An 8,397-nucleotide genomic window follows, 5' to 3' on the forward strand; every position below is an offset into this window, starting at 1 on the left:
CTGGACCCAGCAGGCTCCGGGGCCATTTCCGCGTGTCGGGTGGGGCGGGAGGAGTGTCCTACCTTCTCCTGCTTCTTCCTTCGGCCAGAAACCATGGGCCCGTCCAGCTGCAGCCGGTGCTCCCACAGCATTCGGAACCTTAGGGCGGGGCTGAGTCCGTTTCCTTTACTGTAATAAAATCTAAGAAATCACAGCAAACAGAATTCCCAGCAAGTTAGACTTTTCAAAGGAAGTTCTCCAGCCCTGACAGAAAGCAGCCCTGGGAACGGTGTGCCAGGTTAGCTAACGGCGTCAGACAGCCCACCGGGCTGGCCCATGGCAGCGTCTCAACATAAACTGTGTGTATTACTCGACCTTCTTGGCAAACACAGTAGGGCTTCCTCAGTAGGAGCGTGCAGGCTGCCAGCCATGGCCTGGCCCCTCCACCCTCTGATGTCCCCCTGAACTCAGGGAGGTCGTCTCGGGGAGCCGAGGGCACGCCAGTGGGCAGGACGAGCCTCGGTAATTGGGTGGGCGACGCAGTCATCCGAGGGAGGCAGCGCCTTTGCTGATTAGAGCCTAATTAGTGCATGTCGAACGCAGACGCCAGGCGTCTAATTGCGGGGGTGAATCTTAGATGTGTATGTCTTAATTAAACCTGCACCTCTCCTTAAAGATAAGCAGTAGGTTTCCCTGGGATAGCACAGCCTCACTCCTCTGCTGTCTGACATGTAACCTATTGCAACGCCGATGCAATGAAATGTAACATGTGCGTCGCGGCGGAGGGGGCGGTGTGGGGAGGTGGTGTCCCGGGGGATTGAATGCAGCGAAGACACCGTGTAATGAGTTCGGGGAGTTAAACCAGCACAAATGCAGCCTAACCTTGGAGATGGCCAGGCGTCACCATGGGAAGGAGCCCTCGGGCCGCCTCGGGAGCCATGGTGGCAGGACATGGGACGCACGTGGCCCTGTTAAAGGCAGACTGTCTGCACTCAAGGCCGGATACCATAACGGGGCCAGTCCGTGCATGGATTTGCTTGCTCCACACATTGGTTGCTGGGGAGTGGGCGGGACCAGCTCTGGACAAGGCAAAGAGAAATCGCCGGCTGGGCCATTCACGTACTAAGTAAATAAACATGCCTTACCGTATAGGTGCCTGAAGGGAGATTCCTTGTCATTAAAAAATAATAAGAAGAAGAACTGTCCCTTTAGTCTGTCACCTGAGCCATTGAATTCCCTCTCCTTGAACAGAATCCTGAAGAATCATTGGTGCACAGTAGCCCACCCCCCATGGGAGTGACACGCAGGAGTAATGCACTGAGTCGGAGCCGACCAGGGCGGGAGGGCTTGCCCGGGCCCCGGCGCCCAGGTCCTCATCTGGAAGGATAGAGACTGGGGTGACCTGACCCCCGGGACCTGGTGCGGCCTGAGCCACGGTCGAGGTGGATGCGACTGTGGGCTGGACCGCCTGTGGGTCCCCCTGCGTGGCCTGGGCTTCCTCACAGCAGGGGGCTGCATGCCAGGCAGGGACTGTGTACAGCCTTGGCCTCAGAGGTGACACAGCATCACTTCTCTGCCCCCTGCTGATCCAGGGTCACAAAGGTCGGCCCGGGGTCAAGGGGAGAGGACCCCTGTTCCGCCCCTTAGGGGAGGCGTGTCGGCGTGAGGTGGTGAGACAAGCATTTGAGATGAGAAATATTGGAACCATCACCTCTGAGAAGGCCCTTCTCGTGTGCTGTGGGTCTGGGACCTGTCTCTGAGCCGTCAGAGCCTGGCTTACAGGGGGTGAGAGACACGCATACCGCTCGCGTGCTTCCCGGCCACGGGGTAAAGTAAAACCCCGACCGCCTTTCTTCTGTCCACTCGTGTCGCCAATAGAGGCAGGAAATCACTCCCCATATTCTCTAGGCCAGAGGAGTGTCCCTTTCCTCCACGGGCTGTCTGGCCATGGCATCCTGGCAATGACAAGTGGGTGTCACTGGTTCCCCTGGGGCTGGCCCATCAGCACAGGTGCACCCAGCCCCCCGGGCCAGCAGGGGGCAGCAGAGCGGGTGTGGCTGCCCCTCCACAGGAGGCCCGGAGGAGAGTAGGGGACCAGCGGGGCCGGTCCCTCACCTGACTCAGCTGGGGCTCCAAACCCGCCCGCTCCTCCCTGGGGAGGGTTAGCTTAGCATTCCCCGCCGTCTCCTCAGCTTGGAGCTGACCACTGGGCATTTCCCCGCCGTCTCCTCAGCTTGGAACTGACCACTGGGCATTTGGCAAACCGAGCAGTGCTTCGTGGTCTTAAAGCCATGACCTCACAGTCACAGGTCGTGGATTGAGGCCTTGCAAACTCACAGCTGGAGCGGTTCTGGGACTCCCCGGACAGGCACGCGTGCGGCCGAGGTCCTGCAGAAGGAACAGATCCATTTCCAGCGGGCGGCCCGGGATGCTCATGGGTGCGTGGGTGGCTTTCCGCGTCCCCAGCTGGCCCCGTGGCCACGTCTGTGGGACATGCTGACGGCAGGACGTGTGTTCTAGACCGAGCTGGGGGCTTCGGTTCAGTGCAGAGTCATGCCTTCGATCAACCACAGACACCCGAACCTGAGCGTGAAATACAGCCGCCGTTCCATTTAGGGAATTAACGAGGCGGACACAGAGAAGGAACCATCCCTCCCAGTCAGAGCAGGAGGCCAGGACGGCTTTCACTCGGGCTGTTCTCAGCGGCGAGGAGGAGCCGCATTCATCATCGTTATCCGCGTGGATAATGAGGGCCCTCCGGACAGCCGCGGGGAAGCCTCCGGCGCGTCCTTGTCCGCGGCCGTGATCATGAGCAGGAGCGAGGCCCAGCCTCTCCCCGGAGCTTCCTGTGCGCTGGTGGACGCAGCCCCGGCCCGGGTATCGATCATTTCCATCCGGAGATGAGGGCAGGGCGATGCATATTCATCGGCGCCTCACCCAGATCAGCGCCGGGTCCACAGCCACTCAGCTGCCTGCTGCACTGCCGGGCTGCGGGCCCCTCTGCGCCCTGTGAGCGTGCGTGTGGTCCCGCTGGGGTCTGTGTGAGTGTAAATAATCATGATAATGGCAACAAGGCAAAGCGACACTGGCCTTCGGCTGCTAGAGATCCATTTCCAGCTGGCGCTCCCCTCCGGGGCGGCCCGGGATGCTCGTGGGTGCGTGGGTGGCTTTCCGCGTCCCCAGCTGGCCCCGTGGCCATGTCTGTGGCTCTGGGACATGCTGACGGCAGGACGTGTGTTCTAGGCCGAGCTGGGGGCTTCGGTTCAGTGCAGAGTCATGCCTTCGATCAACCACAGCCACCCGAACCTGAGCGTGAAATGCAGCCGTCGTTCCATTTAGGGAATTAACGAGGCGAACAGCCGTCTCCACCTGGAGAAGGAACCATCCCTCCCAGTCAGAGCAGGAGGCCGGGTCGGCTTTCACTCGGGCTGTTCTCAGCGGCGAGGAGGAGCCGCATTCATCATCGTCATCCGCGTGGATAATGAGGGCCCTCCGGACAGCCGCGGGGAAGCCTCCGGCGCGTCCTTGTCCGCGGCCGTGATCATGAGCAGGAGCGAGGCCCAGCCTCTCCCCGGAGCTTCCTGTGCGCTGGTGGACGCAGCCCCGGCCCGGGTATCGATCATTTCCATCCGGAGATGAGGGCAGGGCGATGCATATTCATCGGCGCCTCACCCAGATCAGCGCCGGGTCCACAGCCACTCAGCTGCCTGCTGCACTGCCGGGCTGCGGGCCCCTCTGCGCCCTGTGAGCGTGCGTGTGGTCCCGCTGGGGTCTGTGTGAGTGTAAATAATCATGATAATGGCAACAAGGCAAAGCGACACTGGCCTTCGGCTGCTATCCGTGAAGCCAGCGGTGTGGGGTCTCGGTGCGAGGCTGGGACAGGAGAGGCGACCCCTGGTCTCCACCCGCAGCCCACGCGGGAGGATGGGGCCCTTCAGGGTCAGCGGTTCCCCCACCCGAACCTGAGCGTGAAATGCAGCCGTCGTTCCATTTAGGGAATTAACGAGGCGAACAGCCGTCTCCACCTGGAGAAGGAACCATCCCTCCCAGTCAGAGCAGGAGGCCGGGTCGGCTTTCACTCGGGCTGTTCTCAGCGGCGAGGAGGAGCGTCCCGAGGGTCACATGATATTGAAGCCAAGTAAGCAACAGGAGGAGGAGGGGAGGCTCGCTGAATGGATTTTATTCCAGGAAGCACATGGCACATGAAGTTCCTAGAAAGGTGTCTAGATCTGTGTTGCTCCGTTTAATCATGCTCTTTGCACTCTCGCTCTTCTTTTAAAAAAGAAAGAAAAGAAATGATCCAAAGGGATAAACATTAAAACGTAAGTTTTTCTAATGCTGACAAGCATTCCTGTGACACGATGTGCTTAGCACTGAAGAAGATAAAGAAAACAGAATCTGCCAGAACCGGTTTGGCTCAATGGATAGAGCGTCGGCCTTCGGACTCAAGGGTCCCGGGTTCGATTCCGGTCAAGGGCATGTACCTTGGTTGGGCACGTTCCCAGTGGGGGGCGTGCAGGAGGCAGCTGATCAATGTTTCTCTCTCATTGATGTTTCTGGCTCTCTATCCCTCTCCCTTCCTCTCTGTGAAAAATCAATAAAATATATAAACATTAAAACGTAAGTTTTTCTAATGCTGACAAGCATTCCTGTGACACGATGTGCTTAGCACTGAAGAAAATAAAGAAAACAGAATCTATTCCAAGAGAGAAAGGTTCAGAGCTCGGCCAACGCCCTCATTGAGCGGTTGTGTTCCCCCAGAGGTGGTTCCGGGAAGCTCCTGCCAGCACCCCTGGGGGAGGCTCTGCCCACGTGTGGCGGCTGAGGATGGTGACCAGGAATATAGTCTCTCTCTCAGCCCCGCCCTGGTGGGAACAAGCATGACATAGGCAGCTCCCAGTCCGCAGTCCACTGGCTCAGCCGAGGTCACGCGTCCAAGCCCGCAGCCACCACAGGGAAACAGAGAGCTGATTGGCTGCTGCTGCTGCTCTGTCCTCGTTTTCCCTGAAAGTAATGGAACTGGAAACGGCAGAAAAACTGATCATAAAAGAACAGTGATTCAACATTCCAGTATGCAGACCTGTACTTTAAAAAATTGAAAAAGCTTCGCTCGCCCATCAAAAGATTGCTATGTAAATGTGTGCTTATATGTTTTTAAAATAATAAAATGTGAACCAGTATTCTGACCAGCCAGCCCATAGTCTGTCGCAGTGGGCAGCCCCTCCTTCCCTGTCCCCCCAGAACCTCTGATTTGGACTCGATTCCCCCAAACCACTGCCCCGTGAGAGCGCAAGTTCCTCACCTGATCACAAGCTTTGTCCTTTTCTGCAAAGTGACCAGCAGCTTCGCCGGGACCCCCCGATCCTCCTTTTCATCTCCTCCATGGAGGGTGACACCGCGTTCTCTTCCCCACCAAACCCTCTCTTATACCCCGTACATGTCGTTACAATCATTCTAGAGCTCAGAGTTCTTACTGAAACGCACAGGCACTGCAGTCATCTCTCTGTCACTCACCAAAGAGACGCAGCAAGCGAGACGCTGAGTGGCTGCATGATTCATCCTCGGGCAGCTTCAAGCTGAAGGTGCCCTCCATCAAGAGAACTCGAAATCTGGTTGTTTAATTTGGTGACTTTAGATTCCACATCGACGACATTTATGGACCAAACTAATTCCCTGATGGATGGAAATACTAAGGCAAAAGGAGCAGGCAGCTAAATGACTCCAGGTCAATTTTCAAATCAGCTGGCAAGGGTTTTATTTATTTACTTACTTTAAATGAGACAGAATTTTCCATTTCTAGTCCATTGCATGAGATAATCTAATCCAGAGTAGTGGGGGGGCGGGGGCAGGGGGTATCATTACTCTTTGCCAGCCAGAAGTTTGCAAACTAAACTTTTTGTTTAAGTGACTGGTTTCACACACTCAAGGGTGAAAAAAAGCAACGTCTTTATGACACTGTTGTAATTTGCTTGTTATTAATAACTAGAGGCCCGGTGCATGAAATTTGTGCACTGGGCGGGAGGGGGGGCTCAGCCTGGCCTGCTCCTTCTCATAGTCCTGGAGCTCTCGGGGGATGTCCGACTGCCATGGAGGTGGGAGAGGCTCCAGCCACCGCTACTGCACTTGCCAGCCGTGAGCCCAGCTTCTGGCTGAGAGGCACTTCTCCTGTGGGAGTGCACTGACCACCAGGGGGCAGCGCCTGCATTGAGCGTCTGCCCCCTGGTGGTCAGTGTGCGTCACAGTGACCCGGTCGTTCCACCATTTGGTCAATTTGCATATTAGGGTTTTATTATATAGGGTAGGAAAGGAACAGGGGGGAGTCCAGCCATCATAGGCATGTCATCTGGGCAGCTTCACCAGGAAGCTGCAACGTTGCACTCCCCAGGGACCCACTGGCTACTCCCTGAGGACCCCTGGGGGGAGTGGTCCACAAGGGGGTGGTGGACGCATGCACAGTGAAGTCAGGGTGACACAGGGAAGGTGCCTGTCAGTCAAGCCTGGAGGGCCATGGATTGGCTGAAGGGGGTGGAGCCAATGCAAGCCGGGGAAATTGGGGAATGCAATAAACCCCCCCCCCAAACCCCCATCAAAGGAGCACGCTCTCTTGGTGCTTGGCGCTCTGTGCTCTGTCCGGTTCCCTAGGAGTGGTCCACAAGGGGGCGGTGGACCCATGTGCAGTGAAGTCAGGGTGACACAGGGAAGGAGCCTGTCAGTCAAGCCTGGAGGACCATGGATTGGCTGAAGGCTGAAGGGGGTGGAGCCAATGCAAGCCGGGGAAATTGGGGAATGCAATAAACCCCCCCCCCAAACCCCCATCAAAGGAGCACGCTCTCTTGGTGCTTGGCGCTCTGTGCTCTGTCCGGTTCCCTTGCATCCGCCCAGGGTCCCTAGAGAACCAGGTGGCCCTGCGGACCCCGATGCAATGGACTGACAGACTGTCCCCAGAAATACAGCTTCTGCAACTTCCCATCCTCCCGGGCGGGCGAGTCTCAGAAAATCCTTTTTCTCGTGACATCGCAGGAAGCTCACTCCCAGCGCAGCCGGTGGGGATGAGGAGAGCCCCCGACGCACAGCATTTGTCCCAGCAGAAGCTTCCATGTCATCGGGCCACGTCGGCAGTGAGCATGGCTCAGGGGCTGAGGTGGGAGGTGGGGAGGATGGGTACCTGGTCCATCAGGTCACACGTGGTCCAGGCGTTGTAAAGCCCCCATGACGCCTTCCCTCCATCTCCCTCCTCCGTGCTGGGCTGTGTGTGTTCGGAGTAAGAGTGTGAACGGCTGAGAGGGTGGCCCTGGCAGAGGCCTGCCGCCCGGTCTGCTCGTGAGCGAAGGCGTGGGCAGGTCGCCAGGCATCCCTTCTGTGGAGTTAGCGCGTTCAGCACGGCGCCGTCCCCCTTCATCTCCATTCTCCGAGAAACAGCCGTGCGGTCCTTCCCCAGGACCAGCCTCTCTGGGGAGACGACAGGAAACACACAGCGAGGAGCGGACGGAAGGACGGACTGTCCCTGGCACTTCTGTCCGCTGCTGCTGAGGTGCTGGGGAGGGCCGGTCACCGTCCTCCGTGTCCCCAGCTGAACACTGCCCTTTGCTCGGTGGGTAAAGGCAGCGGCTCCTCCTGTCAGCTCGAGGCTGATAAGAAAACAGGCTCCTCCTGGGCCGTGGGCTCAGCCCTCAGGAGGGGCGTGCTGGCGGCGGCCAATTGATGTTTTGCTCTCACATTGCTGTTTCTCTCTCTCCCTCTACCTTCCTCTCTCTAAAAATCAATTAGAACGAGGGAGAGAGAGAGAGAGAGAGAGAGCATGCTCTCGTCCACTGCCCTGAGGCCCCGTGTGTTCAGGCAGAAACGGGTGACAGTCTGTTTGTCCTCACGCTGGAGATGCAGCCTGGCCCGTGGCAGCACTTCCGCATCCCGCCTGTGTGTCTCGCTGCACACACGGGGAGCGCTGGCAGAGGCCTGCCGCCCGGTCTGCTCGTGAGCGAAGGCGTGGGCAGGTCGCCAGGCATCCCTTCTGTGGAGTTAGCGCGTTCAGCACGGCGCCGTCCCCCTTCATCTCCATTCTCCGAGAAACAGCCGTGCGGTCCTTCCCCAGGACCAGCCGAGGAGCGGACGGAAGGACGGACTGTCCCCGTCACTTCTGTCCGCTGCTGCTGAGGTGCTGGGGAGGGCCGGTCACCGTCCTCCGTGTCCCCAGCTGAACACTGCCCTTTGCTCGGTGGGTAAAGGCAGCGGCTCCTCCTGTCAGCTCGAGGCTGATAAGAAAACAGGCTCCTCCTGGGCCGTGGGCTCAGCCCTCAGGAGGGGCGTGCTGGCGGCGGCCAATTGATGTTTTGCTCTCACATTGCTGTTTCTCTCTCTCCCTCTACCTTCCTCTCTCTAAAAATCAATTAGAACGAGGGAGAGAGAGAGAGAGAGAGAGAG

At 58.1% G+C, this 8,397-nt stretch overlaps 1 protein-coding gene and 1 long non-coding RNA gene across 4 annotated transcripts in view; one reads left to right on the plus strand and one right to left on the minus strand.

Moving 5' to 3' along the window:
- The window catches only part of LOC102255076, a 4,929-nt gene extending 1,883 nt beyond the window's left edge, over positions 1-3,046 (minus strand). For 2 of the 3 annotated variants that reach the window (XR_313582.2, XR_001362147.1), the window contains exon 1: positions 63-3,046. This is a non-coding gene — a long non-coding RNA (uncharacterized LOC102255076). The remainder of the gene's footprint in view (positions 1-62) is intronic. The other variant, XR_313581.2, reaches the window with a different exon arrangement.
- PARK2 (parkin RBR E3 ubiquitin protein ligase) overlaps positions 1-8,397 on the plus strand; it is a 445,454-nt gene that overhangs the window by 318,300 nt on the left and 118,757 nt on the right. The window lies entirely within an intron of this gene.

Source organism: Myotis brandtii, unplaced genomic scaffold (genome assembly GCF_000412655.1).
Source record: "Myotis brandtii unplaced genomic scaffold, ASM41265v1 scaffold229, whole genome shotgun sequence".
Classification (NCBI taxonomy): domain Eukaryota; kingdom Metazoa; phylum Chordata; class Mammalia; order Chiroptera; family Vespertilionidae; genus Myotis; species Myotis brandtii.